This window comes from Camelus ferus, chromosome 3 (assembly GCF_009834535.1).
Source record: "Camelus ferus isolate YT-003-E chromosome 3, BCGSAC_Cfer_1.0, whole genome shotgun sequence".
Lineage (NCBI taxonomy): Eukaryota > Metazoa > Chordata > Mammalia > Artiodactyla > Camelidae > Camelus > Camelus ferus.
The window spans coordinates 78,360,638-78,379,257 of record NC_045698.1 but is presented as its reverse complement, the minus strand read 5'-3'; the positions used below and the strand labels follow the sequence as shown (position 1 = coordinate 78,379,257).

The following is an 18,620-nucleotide window of genomic DNA, read 5'->3' as shown; positions in this document are numbered from 1 at the left end:
CTAAAATTTAGTTAATTTTACCTATACTCAAGGATGGACAATGTTTTACCAAAACACAGCTGTGCCCGTTGAATTAGAAGGAAAAAATCTGAAGAATCCTCCCATGCTTGTGCCTTCATTTAGGCTTGTTTCTTCCTGCTATTGCTCAGCTCACTGACCAGATGCTGTGTCCTTCTTAGTTCTCTCATTATCAAAGAACTCAGCATATTGTTTTCAAAGGGAGTCTGAGTCTTTTTTTTTTTTTAATTTTATTAGTTGTCAATTTACAATGTTAAGTGTACAGCAGAGTGATTCAGTTACACTAATATACATATATATTCCTTTCCATATTCTTTTTTATTATAGGCCACTACAAGATGCTGGCCTTGTATTCTATATTCAATAGAATATAGTCCCCTGTGTTATAGAGCGGGACCTTATTGTTTATCTATTCAAAGTGAGTCTTTCATGCAACAGTGGCTTGAAGTGATCTCCTCCTAAGTTTTGGAACTTATAAGGATATAGCAGGTTATGCTATGGTCACAAATTGACCCCCAAATCTCTGAAGATAAACACAACAAAATATATTCTTTCTCATTCTACGTGCCTAAAATTGGTAAGTCCAGAGTCTGCTCCACAAAGTCACTCAGGTTTTTGGAGGTTCCACTATAAGGTGACATCGTCATTTCAGGGGAAAAAAAAAAAGTGACTACGGGGTATGCTGTGGCAAGGAAGGAAGAGAGAACACAAACTCTTAGGCTCATTTTTACTTCTACTCACTCTGCACATCTGCCGAGGAGAATGAGGAAGTAGAAAAGAGTTCTGGACACTAAGAACTGTCTTTATATCCTGAGAAGCTGCCCCTTCAACAGGCAGGACTGTGAGCTCAAAAGATCACTAGACTTACAGGCAAGAACCCTGTCTAATTTTGGACAAGACACTTGGCTTTTCTGAGCCTTAACCTGCAAAATGAGAACTTTAGATGAGATTTTGGGAAGAGGAACATTAGAATGTTAGATATTTATCCTGCCACACAAGGCTCAAGGCTGTAGATGGTGAGTTTCACCAGGTTGTAAGAAGTTTCTTACAATAATAAACAGAAGAGGTTTAGTACTAAAATAGAATTAGACATTAAAACCAGAAAGGCCAAAAAACTTAAAACGCCCCTCCCTCCTTCCTTCACTGCTCAGGAGCATTCTTCCACTCAGCAAAATAGCCAAGAATGGTGGGGCACACATAGAATGGTTTTCCTTTTCTGTTAAGTCAGAATACCTCTGTTAAACAAGGGTGCTTCCAGAGTTTGGGTCCAGCTGAAGTCCTCGAGAAATTTTTAAAAAATAAAAAATAATGTCTCTTCTTCATTTGATACACAATATATGATATTTATGATTTTTAATGTTAAATAAGATAGCTAATAAAACCAGGAGTCTTCAATGTTTGGGGGGTGAAAACTGGGAATCATAAAAACCAGGAACTCATAATGACAAGATGATTTTCTAGAACTCTCAGAATAAAAAGGAAAGGGCTTGCCTATGCTATTTCCTCTGGTAAGGTTTCTGCTCTCCAACACCATGCCTGCTGCCATTATATGGAGATGGGTAAAGAGCTGTATTAGAAAATGATTGGAATTGACAGGAAAGACCTAGAAAATTGTTTTAATTTGGAGGTTTATAAAATTTTTGAGAAAGCATCTTTCTCTGAGGCATAATTAGCCAGGTTTTTGCTTGACTCTCATCATATGGGGAAAGCCCTGTGTCCAGTGAAATCAATTCTGTCATGCAAACAACTCCTGCCTTAACTGAAACTGTACCAGGACCACAGGGACCGTGGTTATTAGGGGGAATGATAACTGGTAAGCTATTACAATTATCAAGTGGGATACTATGTCTGGGTTGGAGTGAAACCTTAGCTCCAGTCCTAAGTTCAGGTAAGAATCAGAGACCAACATTAGGGTCTGGCTTGAAATTTAATGCCATGTAACAAGATGCTGCACAAGGAAACCAAAGGATGTGATGATTTGCCTGAACAAAGTTCTAAGACTCTGTCCCCACAGAGCTGCACTGACTGTGGTACATCAATGTTTTATAGGAACCAGAACAGACTCAATGTTATGTTATGTGACTTTTATCAGATTCAAACTCAACATAAATCTCATTGACACAATGTAACTGACTATACTTCAATAAACAAATAAACAACCTTAATGAAGCCATATGTCTTCATGAATTAGCTAAGAAATGGCAGATACAGATCCCATAGGGAAGAAACTATTTATTGAATAAACCTTCTACAATTTCACTTCATGTTATTAATGCTAAAGTGATCTCCTTATAAAAATAATTAATCAAAACAAACCAAAGGTGGGGGAGGAAATATAATGAAGCAAAAAAATCACTGCATTTCAAATCTTTAAAAAGGGGGCAGGGTGCAGACTTTTGGAATGAAGGAGTAAAGAGCTGGGCAGACTCCCAAGAAAAACAATTTAAATTGCTTTAAATGCATATAACAAAAGGAGAAACATTAATTCAAGAAAATCTAATGAACCTCAAAGAGAAGAGTGAGAGTCTGTGGCATCTGAGCCAAGACCCGGTCTGTCACACCCATCCCCCAGCTTCTGGGAAACTCTACCCAAGGCTTGTGCAGCCAGGAAGACAGGAGCTTCCCCTCCCTCCAGCTCCCAGTTGGAAACCACAGTTTCACCACAGGAGAAGCAGGCTTTTGCATTTCTCATCCACCTCTCCTGCAAGCCCCATGTTGCAGAAGCTCTACTTCAGGAAGGTGAGATCAAAAGGACTGGGCCTGTATCCCCAACCCAGCTCCAACTTGCAGTGCAGAAGCTCTATCCCAGGTGCTGCAGCCTGAGGATACTGGGGCCCTGATCACCTCTGCCCCTTCTCACTCTCAGGATGGAAGTTCCACATTGAGAGAGACAGGCAAAAAGAAGCAAAAGTCTCAGAATTATAGGGAAAAACAGACACGTCAACAATGACAGTCAGAGACTTTAACACCCCAATAATGGGGAGAACAACCTGGCAGAAGATCAACAGGAAATAGACTTGAATAATTCTATAAACCAACCAGAACTAACAAATCTGTCTAAAAAACTCCACAAAACAACAGAGTACACATTCTTCTTGAGCATAAAGATAACATTCTCCAGAGTAGACAAAATGCTAAGCCACAAAGCAAACCTCAATAAATCTAAAACAAATGAAATAACAGAACGTATGTTTTCAGACTACAAAGGAATTAAATTAGAAATAAACAACTGAAGGATATTTGGGAAATTGACAAATACCTGGAAGCTAAACATACTAATAGCCAATTGGTCAAAGAAGAAATCATAATGGATATTAGAAAATATGAATGAATAAATGAAAATGAAATACAACACAACTTATGGGATGCAACTAAATCAGTGCTCAGAGTGCAACTTAGAGATCTAAATGTCTGTATTAACAAAGAAGAAAGATCTCAGTGAATAACTTCATGTTCCATACTGAGAAACCAGAAAAATTACAGCTCACTAAACACAAAGCATGCAGAAGGAAGGAAATAATAATGATTAGAGCAGAAATACATGAAATAGAGAATAAAAATACAGTAAAAGGTATCAATAAAACCAAAAATTGGTTCTTTGAAAAGATCAACAAAATTGACAAATCTTCAGCTAGAATGATAAACCAAGAAAAGAGAGTGGATGCAAATTACCAAAATCAGGAGCAAAACCAGTGTATCACTACTAATCTTAGAGTAATAGGAAGGATTATAAGACAATACTATGTCAACTGTATGTCAACAAATTAGATACCCTAGATGAAATGAACAAATTCATAGAAAGGCAAAAATTATCAAAACTGAGTCAAGAATAAACAGAAAATCTTAGTAGGCAAATCATGAATAAAAAGAATTAGTCATTTACAAACTTCCCACAAAGAAAAGCCCAGACCCAGCTGATCCACTGGTGAATTCCACCCAGTATTCAAAAAAAGAGTACCAATCCTTTACAACCACCACCCCCAAAAATAGAATAGGGAAATTGTCCCAACTTATTTTATGATACCAGTATTGCTCTGCTACAAAAGACATCACAAGAAATGAAAACTCAAAAGAATATATCCCTTATGAATATAGAAACAAAAATCCTAAACAAAATACAAAGTGAATCCCATAACATATAAAAAATGGTATACCGAGGCCAACTGGGAATTATATCAGGAATGCAAGATTGGTCTAACATCTGAAAATCAATTAATGTAATTACTATATTCATAGAATAAAGGGCAAAGTCATTTAATTATCACAATAGAGAAAAAAAAAAAGAGTATTTGACAAAATCTAATTCTCACTCATGATAAAAATATTCAGCCATACAGGAGTAGAAGGAAACTTAGCCTGATATGAGGCAATTACAAAAACTGCAGCTAACATCATATTTAATGGTGAAAAAAATGAGTACTTGCTTTCCTTTAAGATCAGGAACAAGATAAGGATGTTTGTTCTCCTCATTTCCATTCTGCATTGTACTAGAGGGTCTAATCATAGCAATCAGCCAGCCAAAGAAATGAAAGACATCTAGACTGAAAAGGAACAAATGAAACAATCTCTATTTAGAGATGACATGATCTGTACATAGAAAATCTTCAGGGATCAACTAAAACATTATTGGAACTAATAAACACATTCAGCAAAGTTCTAGGGTAAATGATAAATTACAAAAATGGATTGACTTTTTTTACACACTAGCAATAAAAAATCTAAAAATGAAATTAAGAAAATAATTTCATACATAATGGCATTAAAGAGAATAAAATACTGAGGTATGCATTCTACAAAAGAAGTGGAAAACATATCTTAAAAACTATAAAACATTGTTAAAAGAATTTGAAGAAGATTTAAATAAATGCAAAGACAGCTCATGTTCATGGATCAGGGAAAAAAACACTGTTAAATTGTCAATACTTCTCAAACTGATCTAAAGGTTCAATGCAATATTAAAATTCCAGCTGGCTTTTTTTGCAGAAATTGATGCACTGATCTTAAAATTCATATGTAAATACAAGAAAACCAAAAGAGATAAAATAATCTTGAAAAATAAGAATTCCCTTTGAAAGACTCACACTTTTTTATTTCAAAACTTAACTCCAGCCAGGCGCAGTGGCACGTGCCTGTACACCCAACTAACTACTCAGGAGGCTGAGGCAGGAGGATCACTTGAGCCCAGGAATTCTGGGCTGTAGTGCGCTATGCCAATCGGGTGTCTGCACTGTTTGGCATCAATATGGTGACCTCCCAGGAGCGGGGGATGACCAGGTTGCCTAAGGAGGGGTGAGCCGGCCCAGATCGGAAACGGAGCAGTTCAAGACTTACTCCAAAGCTCTAGTATTAATCGAATGTGTCACTGCCAGAAGACACATTGTATTAATGAAACAGACACATAGATCCATGAAACAGAAGTGAGAATCCAAAAATAAACCCTTACTTTATGGTCAACTGATTTTGCACAAGGATGCCGAGATAACCGCATGAGGAAAGAATAGTCTTAATAAGTGGTGCTGGGAGAACTGGATAGGTATATGCAAAGGAATGAAATCAGGCTCTTTCCTCACATCATACAAAAAATTACCTAAAAACTGATCACAGACCTACACATAAGAGCTAAAATTGAAAACTCTTAGATGAAAACCAGAAGTTACCACTTTGGGTTAGGTAATGGATTCTTAGATGTGATACCAAAAACAAACGTGACAAAAAAAAATCAATAAATTAAACTACATCGAAATTTAAAACTTTTAGGCTGAAAGAAAGAAGAAAGTGCAATGAGAACCCACTGAATAGGAGAAAACATTCACAAGAGATATATCTGGTAAAGGATTTATATTGAGTATATTAAAAAAAAAAACTCAGTAATAAAAAGACAATTTAAAAATCAGAAAAGGCTCTGAACAGATATTTTACCAAAAAAGACAAACAAATAGCCAATGAACACATGAAACAATGCTCAATATCATTTGCCATCAGGGAAATGTACATCAAAGCCACAATGAGATACTACTTCACTTTCCTAGAATGGTTGTAATAAAAAAGAAAGACAACATTATGTGTTGGTAAAAATCTGAAGAAACTGGCATCCTCAGATGCTGGTAGGCATGTAGAATGATGGACTGACTTTGGTAAAACTTTAGCAGTTCTTCAAGTGGTTAAACACAGAGTTACCATTCCACTCCCAGGTATTGACCGACCCAAAAGAAATGAAGATGTATGATCATACAAACACTTGTACACGAGTATTCATAATAGTATCATTCATACAAACCAAAAATGCCCATCAAGAGATGAATAGATAAATAAAATGAGCTACAGTCATACAATGGAATATTATTCAGCTATAAAAAAGGACTAAAATACTGACACATGTTACAACACAGATGAAACCTGAAAACATGTTAGTGAAAGCAGCCAGTTACAAAAGGCCTCCTATTGTATGATTCCATTTATATGAAATATCCAGAAGACACAAATCTATAGTGACTGAAACTAAATGAGTGATTGCCTAGAGCAGGGGAAGTGGGAAAAGGGCAGGAATGGGGAGGGACTGCTAATGGATATGGGTTTCTTTCAGTGGGGGATGAAAATGTTCTAAAATCATATTGTGTTGATGGACAAAGGACCTTACGGACATACTAAAAAACACTGAATTTTATATTTTAAATGAGTGGCATAGCAGGTGAATTATATCTCAACAAAGTTGTTTAAAATTGTTTAAAGTATAAAACTATACACATTTACATGCTGAACTCATCCGCTTACACTGAAAACAAAAGTATCTTTTCTCATTTCTGTGTTTCTAGAGCTTGAAACAGTCTTGGAGCAGAGAGACTCGTTGCTAAAGAGAATATTACGTTTTCAGAATTTAAGGACTGATTCACAAAACTTCAAAGAAATCAGTGTATCTTCCTTCAGTACAGACAAAACAAACAACACTCCCACCCCCACCCCCCAAAAAAACACCACTACATATTTCTGAAGAAATGTCCTTGGTTACAGCTTTAGTTTGGAATAATCTCTGTCTATTTTATATAGTTCTTTTTAATCAGCCAAGGGGATGTTACTAAGGGAGGAATCTGAACAGCACTCATTCAAAGGATTTCCCTATTGTGCTGGACCACGATTATCTGATGAAGGCTTGGGTTCTCACTCTGAGGATACACTGTATGTAAAACAGTTAAACAACAAGAACCTACTGTATAGCACAGGGAACTAGATCAGTATCTTATAACTTGTAATGAAAATGAATCTGAAAATATATATATATAAATGTATAACCGAATCACTATGCTGTACATCAGAAACGAACACAACATTATAAATCAACTGTATTTCAATTCTTTTTTTAAGTGGGGGAAAAAAAAGGAACTTCTTCTGCCTGACTGCATCAGTTTTACCCTGCACTGAGACTGGAACTCACACCATCAGTTCTCCAATTTCTCAGGCCTTTGGATGCCGAATGGAACCACCCCACTGCATCTCATAGGTTTCCAGCATGCCAACTCATTATAATGAACCTCTTCTCCTTCTCTCTCTCTCTCTCTCTTTCTCAGATCCTGACTAAGTTTACATTACTTCTTGATTTCTCCTAAAGCAAATTTTCTTTCTTCTTCAAAATTTTCCACATTTCTTTAGATCTTCACGTTTTCATATGACTTTTGGAATCAGCTTTTCAAATGCCTCAAAAATTCCCTGAGGATTTGAATTAAGAACAGTGAGTTCACAGATTTGAGAGAATTGACCTTTCATAATTCTGAGTCTGACCTCCATGAACAGGTTATACCCCACCCCTTCTTTTTTGTCTTCTTTAATTTTTTTCAATTAAATATTCTAATATTTGACATGATGAACTTACATAGTTTTCATAAAGTTAGCTGCTAGTCACTAGCTTTTTTACTGTGATGAGTAAAATTTTATTTTACCAATTCATTTTCAATCTGTTACTGCATAGGGATTCTGTCAAGTTTTCTATATGGCTCTTGCATTCGACAAGCTTGATGTATTTTTTCATTAGCATTAATAGTATATTTGTATGGTACCCTGAACGTTGAATGAACACATTGTTTAGACTGCAGCTGATACCAGGATTGTCTTTTATTCCATCCGTAATACATTTTTTATTATTCTTATCTTTTGTATTGTTTAAGACTTACAATAAAACTTCTATATTGACTTATAATCAAGGTCCTAGCCTTGTGAGACACAGAGATGTGTTTGATATAAAGATGATGGCTGCCGTCCCTCTCTGTAGAAATATGCTAGAAGAAGCAAGTCCGTGGCCATTCGTCTAGTTAACTGCTCTGACCTAAAAGAATCAAGAGGGCCAAATGGTTACAGGTTGGACTAAGTCCCTAGGTTATGGTCCTAAGGTGCCAGGAAGACTGGAGCCCTACTTCCCTGGGTATCTGCATTTCAAATGATTTAAATGCCAGCCAGACCTTGAGCACATCTCTAGGTCCTAAAAGCCAGAGACATCAGCCATTTATCAAGCCCTTAGAAAGATACATTTACATATCAAAGGCTAGACTGAGAATCTATGATCCTTCCCATCCTCCCTCAAATAAGTAAAAATATACCCTTCCCTTTCACGAGGCAAGTAGGTGGCTGCCTCTCTCCTGTATATAAAAGGAATAAATTCATTGTTCTCCAACCCTCACCTATGCGGTGTCAGTCTACTCATGTAAGAGGTTTGTTTGTTCATCTGGTTTCACTGGATTAAAACAAGGATAAGGTCTAGAGTGGAAAGGGTAGGAGAGGTCATGTGCTTGTTATTGACTAAAGAAAATTAGTAATAAATCTGTCTCTCATTCAGAACACCTCATAGGCCACTGAGTATAAAATTAGCAAACATGAATATTAAAACTCACCACATTAGATGTCTAATGTTAAGTCATTTCTGCCTTCCTGAGACAAACCCTAATTGATGATAATATATCTAATTTTAAACATTTTTAATGATGGAAGTAGTAACATTACATTTTGAATTTTTGCATCAATATTCACGTGGAGACTGCCTTGTGACTTTATTATCTTTTTCTATCAAGTTTGGTATCAGAGTTATATGAGCTTTATAACCATTTGGGCAGTTTTAGCTTCTTTCTCTGTGATAGCTTACACAAAATAAAACTCACGCCTCCCTTGAAGGATTACTTACTATATTCTGTAATACCATCTGAGCCTGATGTCTTGACAGGGAAGGGGAAAGGACAACCGATTCAAAATCTTTAGTGCTTTATAGCTTTTCTTCTCAAGTCAAATTTTACTATTTGTGATTTCCAAATGAATTGTCCATTTCATTTGTGCTTTCAAAATTAAGTTTTATAGTAGGTCTTAAAACAAATATTGATTATTCTTTGGAGACTTTCAACTTCAGTACACAGGCACCTTTCTGGCTTTGCATTAATTTTTGTATCTGGGATCTTCCCTTTTTTGCTTTTGAGCTCAGACTCATTGATTGATTATATTTTATCCAGAAGGATATTTCTTCTATCAGCTCACTCTTTCATACTGATCAGAAAACTGCCCTACATTTTTCTCTCAGTGACTGTTTTTACCCTTTCCTCAGCTCCTTACTCCAACTTCTGATGACTTAATGTGAAAGCATAGTTTTGTAAGTACTATCAAATACAACATAGCACTTTTTCACCTGGATTTTTGAGGGTTGCCATACTGTAGCCAAATTACCAAGACCATCAGATGACATCAAATTGTTAGGCATGAAAACATATATAAACATGTACTTAGTACAACTGATCACAGAACTAAAGTATAATTTTCCACTAACAGATGGCATTTAAGATTGCAGATATTCCACAATTCCTTAATCAAAGGAAAGAGGGAAGAAACTGATATTTATGTTTGCTAGAAATTAAATAATTAATTAGCAACATGAAAAATACAGAGAAATGAACAATACAAATCAGGATACACTCATTCTGCTCTAAAAATCTGGGCCTCAGCTACAGAGTTCAACTGAACTATCATTACAAAGCAAAATTTTCAACCATCTCCTTAATACAGTCATCACTGTATTTCAGCCTGTTCCCAACACAATGGTCTTCAACCAAAGGAAACCAGATGTTTTACCCAAACCAGATGATGAGCACCTGTTAGCATGGTCCTTTTGCTTTTGCCCCTCCTTGCCATAAGTCAAATTCCTTCAATTTTGAGCATTCATCCAAATTCTGTTGATGGATAAAATGCAAGTCTCATTTCCCTACTGAACCAATTACTATCTTATTTTTCAAGACTATTATATGGCCTATAATAATATTCACAATTAAGGATGAATAGAATCAGAGATCTGAAAAAAAAATCTTAGATCTATTATTCTTAACAATTTTTTGGAAGAGGAATTTTCAGCCAAGAAAGGTTAAATGATTTGTACTAGGACACACACATGTAGATAATGATAGAGCAGGCCTAGAACTTAATTCTACTTACTCCTAGTCCTGTGCTTTTTCCACTGCTTCATGTTTTTCCCTCTTTCCTTTTTCCCTTTTTTAACTTCAGCATCTTGAATCACCTAGAAGATAGTACAAGATGCTCATGAGAATTAAGAGCCATACTTATTTGTCAACAACCACCAATCGTTTAAAATCTGAAATAAAGGCTTATACTGTAGCATTTAAACACTGAAAATGGCCTTGCTGGACTCTAGTAGATGTACGGTTTTTTATAATTAAAATTTTGTTGTAAGCAAGCAAATTAAAATGACTGCTGCTAAATAATGCACAGAGATATTACAAAAAAAAACTTATACTCAGTAAATAGTATTAAAAAATCAATTCCAAAAAAAGAGTCATTTTAGGAATAATCTGAATCCTCAGAAATGATGGTTAATATGGTAAGGAGAAAGGGGGCAATTTACTAACATTATTTGAGCACCTATGTTGTGCCAGGGAAGTGATAAGCATATTCCATCATTTATCTCAGTTAATCTTTAAATATAAGGGACTTGCTAGAACATCATAGCTAGTTATTCTGAGTTAATTTTTAAAGTATCAACATATAGTCTTAAATAGAAGCAGTCTTAATATTGCAGGCAAGGCAAATTTGTGAAAAAATGTCACACATAAAGGGCCATGTTATAATAATATTCTAAAGAATAACTCATACTGAGCATTACAAAATTTTCTCAATAATTCTGAAAAAAAATCTGGCATATAGTCTGTTCATGATTGTAGAATTTGCAACCAAGACATCTTGCAGTTCCAAATACTTTTCTTTCTCTCTATGTATTTTTATGTTTTGATCTGGCTCAGTTGCTTTACTTGCCCGGCAGCATAAGGAGTTCAACGACATTGTTACCAATCTAGTAACATTTTGGGGTTTCACCAGTTATGTCATCACTTCCAAATTCCTCACCAATAAAAGCATTTCCAAAGACTCCAGGGCAGTCGTGATCATTTATAGCACTTATTTACCAGCTAGGCCTTGTTTTTAGAGGACAACGATATTCTGAGTCTTTTGTAGTAAAGATGAGCTCTTCACCTTTCATAACCCTTAGGAACAAACTGAAACATCTAAGTAACTTATAATGCTACAGTTGCAAGGATGGCGAAGTGAGCAATGTGATCCAGTGGAAGGAACAACAGACTGAAGTTCTACGTGGAGAAGATCATGAGGTCAAAGTGAGACTCCAATGGTAAAGAATGTCCACATGGATTTGGGAGGTGGGAACAGCAGCACAGTGTGATGGATTTGTTAACTCAAATCATCTTTCCATTTCTTACTCAACATTAAACTTATATTCCACTTTGTTTCATTATATTTGCCCACAGACTATACCCTTCCTGACACTTTAGGCAAAAGACATAAGGACAATATGTTTTGACCTACATAAGTCACCTTCAGTTTTCTTAAAAATATTTAACAGTTTGAAGGAAAGTGGGGAACCCTGGATTAATAAAGTAGACAAACATGAATGGTTGTAACTATGTTTTGTGTTTTATCGCTTTAAATATTTTGAGCTCTTTTAAGTTAAAAACTCATATTTCTATTTCATTGCATAGTCTCTTACCACAGTGTGAGTATGTGGTATTTGACTTTTTAAAAGTGTTTAATAGAATGAAAAAATTTAAACTACTATACGATTGAGCCTTATATGACCATTTTAAAAGCTCTACTAAGTGGAAATGGGTGGCTACTGTTGCTGTAAGAGTGGTGATAGTGCCTGGAGAGGTGAAAATGAACCAAGGAAAGCTTTAGGGGAAAATGTGAGACACCATCTGAGAAGTTTCAGCATGGCCTTAAAGTAGGCGGTGCAGACTCCCAAGGTAAAGAAAGTACAGTATAGTGAAAAGAGCACGGGCTCTTTACTGACTTACTGGCTTTGTGACTTAAGGCTAGTTATTAGTCCTCCTCTTGTCTCTATTTCCTAAATGGGGATCATATTCTCTGCTTGAAAACATCATGGGGAGGAAGGGAGGAGTCAATTTCAGTAAAGCATGCAGTAGACATCCAATAAATGAGAGTTAAATTATTTTTGGTGCAAGCCACAGAGTCCTTGTGTAGTCCCTGCCTGCACTGCACAAGAGATGGTCCAGGTGACCAGTATCACATGGCAGATGTGATGGTCTGTCACTTCCCATAGGTTATAAAGACTGTGGCTTCTGTCTTGGGCATTGTCTTTTTCTCTCATCCCTCTCCTCCCTCTCTCCCTCACTCTGGGAAAAGCAAGTTTCCAAGTCGTGATCAGCCCTGCAGAGAATCACACTTGAAACCAAAGCCTCTGGCCAACAGCCAGCAAGGAACCAAGGAATGCCAACATCCACTGTAGTGAGTTTGCACACACACTCACCAGCTCCTGTTGAGTGATGAGAACTGTAGCCTCAGCCAAAAGATTCTCTAAAACCTTCTGAGAGAACCCAAGCCAAAACCGCCTGGTTCAGCCATGGGTTTTCTGACCCTTAGAAACTGAGACAATAAAAATTTATTGTTTTAAACTGCTGAATTTGGGGGGCAATTTGTTACACAGCAATGGATAACTAAAACAGTTCCTTGAGTCTATATTCTTGCAGATGATTTCTGTCTTGAAGGAATCTCAAGAAACCTACAGATGCTAAAGTCTTTGCATTTAATCTCCAAGGGCTGAAACACTTCCATACTCCCTCTTTAACTATTACCAGAATTCGAAAAGATGGAAGGTCATAGAAAAAAGTAGAAAAGATAATTCACTTGCCAAGGACTTCTGGTCCTAACTCAGAAAATATATCCACCCAGAACATCAAAGTACAACCTAAATTTAATACAGCCACATGATGTGACCTTCTTAACAAAATGACAAATGAAACCCTAGCTCTGTGACTAACCTAAATTTTAGAGTCAGATCAAGTGCAATGGGAAATTAACTGCTGTATTCTTGGAATTGTTAAAAGGAAGCACTTAAAAATTTCAGAAGAATAGCGTTCTATACAACCAAGAGGAGCCTCCTCAAACAATAAATGAATTGAAGTGGAAAGGTTTGACATTTAAGAGGCTCTTATTGTATGGAAATGGAGAGGGAAGAGATTTTTAACTGGAACTTTGTATTTACAGTTTCTAACAGTCTTCTAAAAGCTTTGAAAATTACTTCCTTAGTAACCAACTATCTTTAACATGCAACACGCTTGACCACATATGGTTTCTCCTGAAATATAACATGATTACATAGCTGCGCTGTGTGTGAATTCATTTATCTTCCGATGGACACATTCTACCGCCAGACAAAGCAAATCAGACCAAAGCAGTAGGCAACTGCCAGACAGCAAATAGCTTATGAAACTGTCATTTGGCCTCCTTATACCTATTTATCATAATTTTTCAGTTACGGAAAAATCTGAGCCTCTGTAGAAGTCATAAGACACAAGCATCAAGAAGTCTGTGTATTTCTTATTTAAATGCTGACAAAAATATAAAGAACATTTTCCTGATTCATTTTAACATGGTTATTGTATTCATCTTCTTCCTTTGTGGAGAGGAATGGGTAGTGAATAGGAAAGATGCAAAACTGTATGAGGAGAAACTGTATTTAATGTTAGGCTTATTACCTTTAGGACTGAATGAGAAACAATGTCACGCATTAAAACTGCCAAGGCAGTGTAAGTTTAAGACAGGCTTATCTAAAATGGGCAGGATTCTACAGAAGGGTCATAACATGCTGTTTTATAAAGACCTCAAATCTATTTTTTAAAGGCCTTTATTTTGCAGGAAAAAGAAAGAAAATGGAGAAGAAGAGATTGCACATGGGGGAGATGGTCTGGGCATGGAGAAATTTACTTTAAAAAAGGGTAAATATCTCTGTCTATGAAAAGGAGATACTTCAAACACTATTAAGAATACTGATTAAAGGTCCACAACTTAGAGGAGTTCTATATTAACTTGTAGACTTTTGTAGAGATGTAAATCATTTGTTTGATGAAAAATAAACCCCCAAAGTTATCATTACCCTCAGAAAATATTAACCAGTTCTGTGTCTAAGATTTGTGTACGAAATTTTCCATGAATACCTGCTTTTCAAATGCTCCTTGAACCAGTTTATCTTACTGGTTCCCATATTAATTAACATGTTGAAAAAAAGAAATGTTTGATGTATATGTATATTTAAATAAAAGTCTTGACTAATGACTAACAGCTTCTAGTAATAATAGTAGCATTACCTTACAATAAATGCAATTCCATTCTTCTCAAGCATTTGTGCAAAGTTTTCTTCATGAAATTTAGAATGTAAAGTATTTGAAGAACTCTGGCAATGAGTAAAATGTTTTATAACCTAAACTTACATGCTCAATCCTGATGAAATTTTTTGAGCTCTGGGAAAAGCAGGCTCAATGTCAACTTCAGAATTTTCTTTGACTTGAATAAATGACAAATTATTTCCAAATAAATAAGGAATTAAGGCATTTAATAAAAAATTAGAGTTACACATGGTATATTGCTTTGTCTGCTGCAGTTCTCAGTGAGGAGCAACTGGACACCCCCCAGGGGACATTTGGCATCATCTGATGACATGCTTGGTTACCATAACTAGGGGGAAGGTGCTACTGATATCTTGTGGTTACAGGCCAGGGATACTGCTAAGATCCTATACTGCACAAGCCAGGCCCAACAACACAGAATTATCCAGCTCAAAATGTTAACAGTGCTAAGGTTAAGAAACACGGATCTATGGTAGAAAAATAAGTTGAGAAATTATCAGGTAAAAAACAAAGGGGAAGACAATTACAGATGAAATGTAATTCTCCCCGATAAAAAAAAATGTACAAGACTATATCAACCTAAAAAATAATAGTGTAGCAATTACCTTTGAAACTCATTCTGTTTTCAGGCAATATAACTTGTGATTCATTGCAGAATGGGTGTAGACCATTAAGAATAACAAATTCTTTTCATTTTTCACAGTAACTTTGGTAAAATAGAAAATTATACAGTAATTCAACTAAAGTAAAACTGCCATGAGTTTTATGGGCTATGTTAACTCTCCAAAGACATGAAATAGTTCATAGATTTCATCTCATTTTGGGTCATTTACCACATGAATTTTTGGACAAAGTATCTATTTTTCCCCTGGAAAATGTGTGTCCTTGAGTATACCTATACATAGTCTCCTTTCAACATTCACTGTTGGAATTGAGTAATTATTTCATCTACAGAACTATTATTTTTTTTTAACCAGGGTTCCCATAGTAAAAAGAACCCTACTGAGCCTTTCCCCTTGAGCACACCAACAAAACCCTCAGCCTTTCAAAAGCTATGCAGATCCTACCACACCCAACTGTAAATCTTATTCTCCTTTGATATATACATCTGAGTTCATAGGATCTGTTCAGACATTCATGAGCACACTATTTTTAAGAAAGGAAACAAAAATGTCCTATGTCTAGGACAACTTAATGTTGCAGAGACTCAAAATTAGTAGAAGTACATATTTAGAGGCAGAAAAAGACTCTCAGTCCTCAGGGAGAAACTTCATGATCTATAGAAGTGAGAAGATGGAACATTTTCCTTATGTGTCAGAAGAATATTAAAGTAAGAATTCCCCATAATCCTAGCCTAAAAAGAAAGCAGTTGTTAACATGACAATATTAGTAATCCTAGCCTTTTTAGAAATATACTTCTAAAACCACAGCTTATAAACTACCTCTCCCCAAACATGCTCGAATTGATATCACATGCTGAGAAAAAAAGGGAATGTCCCCAGCAATAAACAGTACTAGACGTTAAAAGTAAAACAGTGTTAGAGGAAGCTGAGGATTTTAATTATTTCCTGAAGTGAGGATACAGCAAGCTTCACACAGCCAATTGAGGAGGCTTTGATTTCATATACCAAGGGCTAAAATGATAACTTCCCATTCCCTGCCTTGGACAGAAAATCCAGTCCATTTAATTGATGTATGGTGGTTTTTACGGCATCCAAAATTATCCCACGGATGGACCATTGTAAATTAATCCATGACCAGAGGAAGTAGGCCTTTTGGAACTAATCAGGAATTAAATTTCATGAAATGCTGTTTCACTGTGAAGGGAAAGAGACAAATTCATCTGCAAGGGCATGCCAGCCACAGAGGTTTTCCACTGCGTCAGAGCAAACACAGCATGTCAGACTGTAGCTGAAATCTTTGAAAAATACATCAAAGCACATGCAACTCAGAATACATTTTTCTAGACTTGTGGGATTGAGGATCTTCCATTTTAGGTAAAAGTCAGTTCAGAAGTATGCAACACTAGAAAACTTAACCTTTACAAAGTTAAAAGGAGATAATGAACAGGTCAACTCCTATAATTTACTCTAAGTGTTCCTGTCTAGACTGTTCTAAACTCCATAGGGTAGCCATTACACGTCTTTGGTTGGTCTGTTTGTGTCTTATTACAGGACACAATTCTTCAGAGACACTCTGCATGTTGTTTTTTAAAGCAGCACAAAATTTCCCATAGAGTTCACGTAACTTGTAAAGCCAAGACAACCATGAATAGGTTACACTGGGGCATAAAATCTGCCAGCTGCCCTTGGGTTTTCTCAACTCATTTTCTATTCAATACTTTTATTTCAGCTGTCTTTAATTTTAAGCCACTCGAAGAGATTAAGAATCATACTGGCATTGTAAGAAACATTTCACTAAAAAGGCAATTTTGGGAAAATGTACCCATTTAGAACTTACCTGTGAAAACTAGATATAAAGGCTCTTTCCTTATGATACTCTTGTCATGGAAACACTTCAGAAAAGTTTTTAAAAAGGCATTATTTCACAACCACATTCTTACTGAATTCACCATCTTCCTGCCAGTAACACTGATGATTTTCTTTGATATTTTTTTGATTTGGTACTTTTAGGCATGATCACTGATGGAAAATGAAAAATAACTTAATAACAATATTCTATAACATTTTGAGCACTCATCAGTTCATTCGAGGTGAAGTGTCAGTATCTGAAGGTAATGCAAAGAAAATAAATTGAAAATCTCTCTTCTGGGAAGGAGACACTGTTTCCACTGGAATTCTTCTAAGTCCCTCTTTTGAATTTGTGGCACGTTAAACACCAACCCCTGAAAATCAATGTGCTACAATTTCAGAGAACAGTTAGGGCAAAATGTGAAGAACTTCATACAGAATAGTATGTATAGGTAGGAGTTCAATCTTCTGGTTCTACTTACAGGTCCTAGAGTTGCTCCTGCTCATGCTCACTAAGACAGTGTATAAGCAATTAATGGCAGTAGCGTTTGCAGTAGGAAAAACTGGAAATGATTTAAATGATAATAAGACAATGTTTAAATAGATATCACAAGCTGGAATAGTGAAACAGCCATGTAAAGGAATGAGTTAAAGTTCCACGGACTCACACAGAAATATCTTAATATATCCTAAAGTGAGATAACTAAGTGGAATTTTTTTCACTCACACACACCCCATATATAACATGTGATGTATATATGGACTATGTATGAGCTGCCCCTCTATATTCTTCCCAGGTGAAAGTCCCCATGATGAAGTATAACTTTCCCGCTCACTATATTTCTCCTAATCTTCAGAAGGCCAGGGTCATTGCCTAACTGTTAAAAACCTGTGAATATTCCAGTGATGGATAAAAAAGAGGTGAAAGAATACAAGCCTACTCTTTCTGTTCTATTAAAATCTCTTCCACTTACAGATTTTGATGCACAGATACTGGTTATTTGGAGAATTTAGAATTAAAATACATTGGTGGGTGATAAGAAGGTTGAAATGACTGAAGACTTTGGCTTAACCAGTAACAAGTCTTAGAATTTTTTCTTTTAACAAAGATAAGCCACCTGGAAACAGAACACCTTTTCTACCTATTTGTTAATATTTACTAAATGCTTTGTATGATGCCTTGTCTTGAATAGGCATTAGTTAAACACTGGTTGAATTAATTAATGTTGCCAGTAGTTCACTTTAAGGTGTGAAATGTTATACTGGGATGAAAGAGAGAGTTGTGCAGAACTGAGAACCAACCAGAGAAGCCACCATGGTCGTCTCCAAGGGCTTATCCACAAGTCTTTGTAAAGAGGTTCCCTTTTTTAGGTCAGACTTTGTATGGGAAGGCATAAGATACATAAAATTGCTTAAGTTCCCAAGACCCACACCAGATTCCAGG

The 18,620-nt window shown here is 36.0% G+C and overlaps 1 protein-coding gene across 3 annotated transcripts in view; it reads right to left on the bottom strand.

Moving 5' to 3' along the window:
* KCNN2 (potassium calcium-activated channel subfamily N member 2) overlaps positions 1-18,620 on the bottom strand; it is a 364,561-nt gene that overhangs the window by 265,332 nt on the left and 80,609 nt on the right. The window contains exon 3 of one of the 3 annotated variants that reach the window (XM_032476518.1): positions 10,471-10,552. The exons of the other annotated variants lie outside the window; for them this stretch is intronic. The gene's annotated coding sequence lies outside the window, so the exon portion shown is untranslated. The remainder of the gene's footprint in view (positions 1-10,470; positions 10,553-18,620) is intronic. 3 annotated transcript variants of the gene reach the window in all.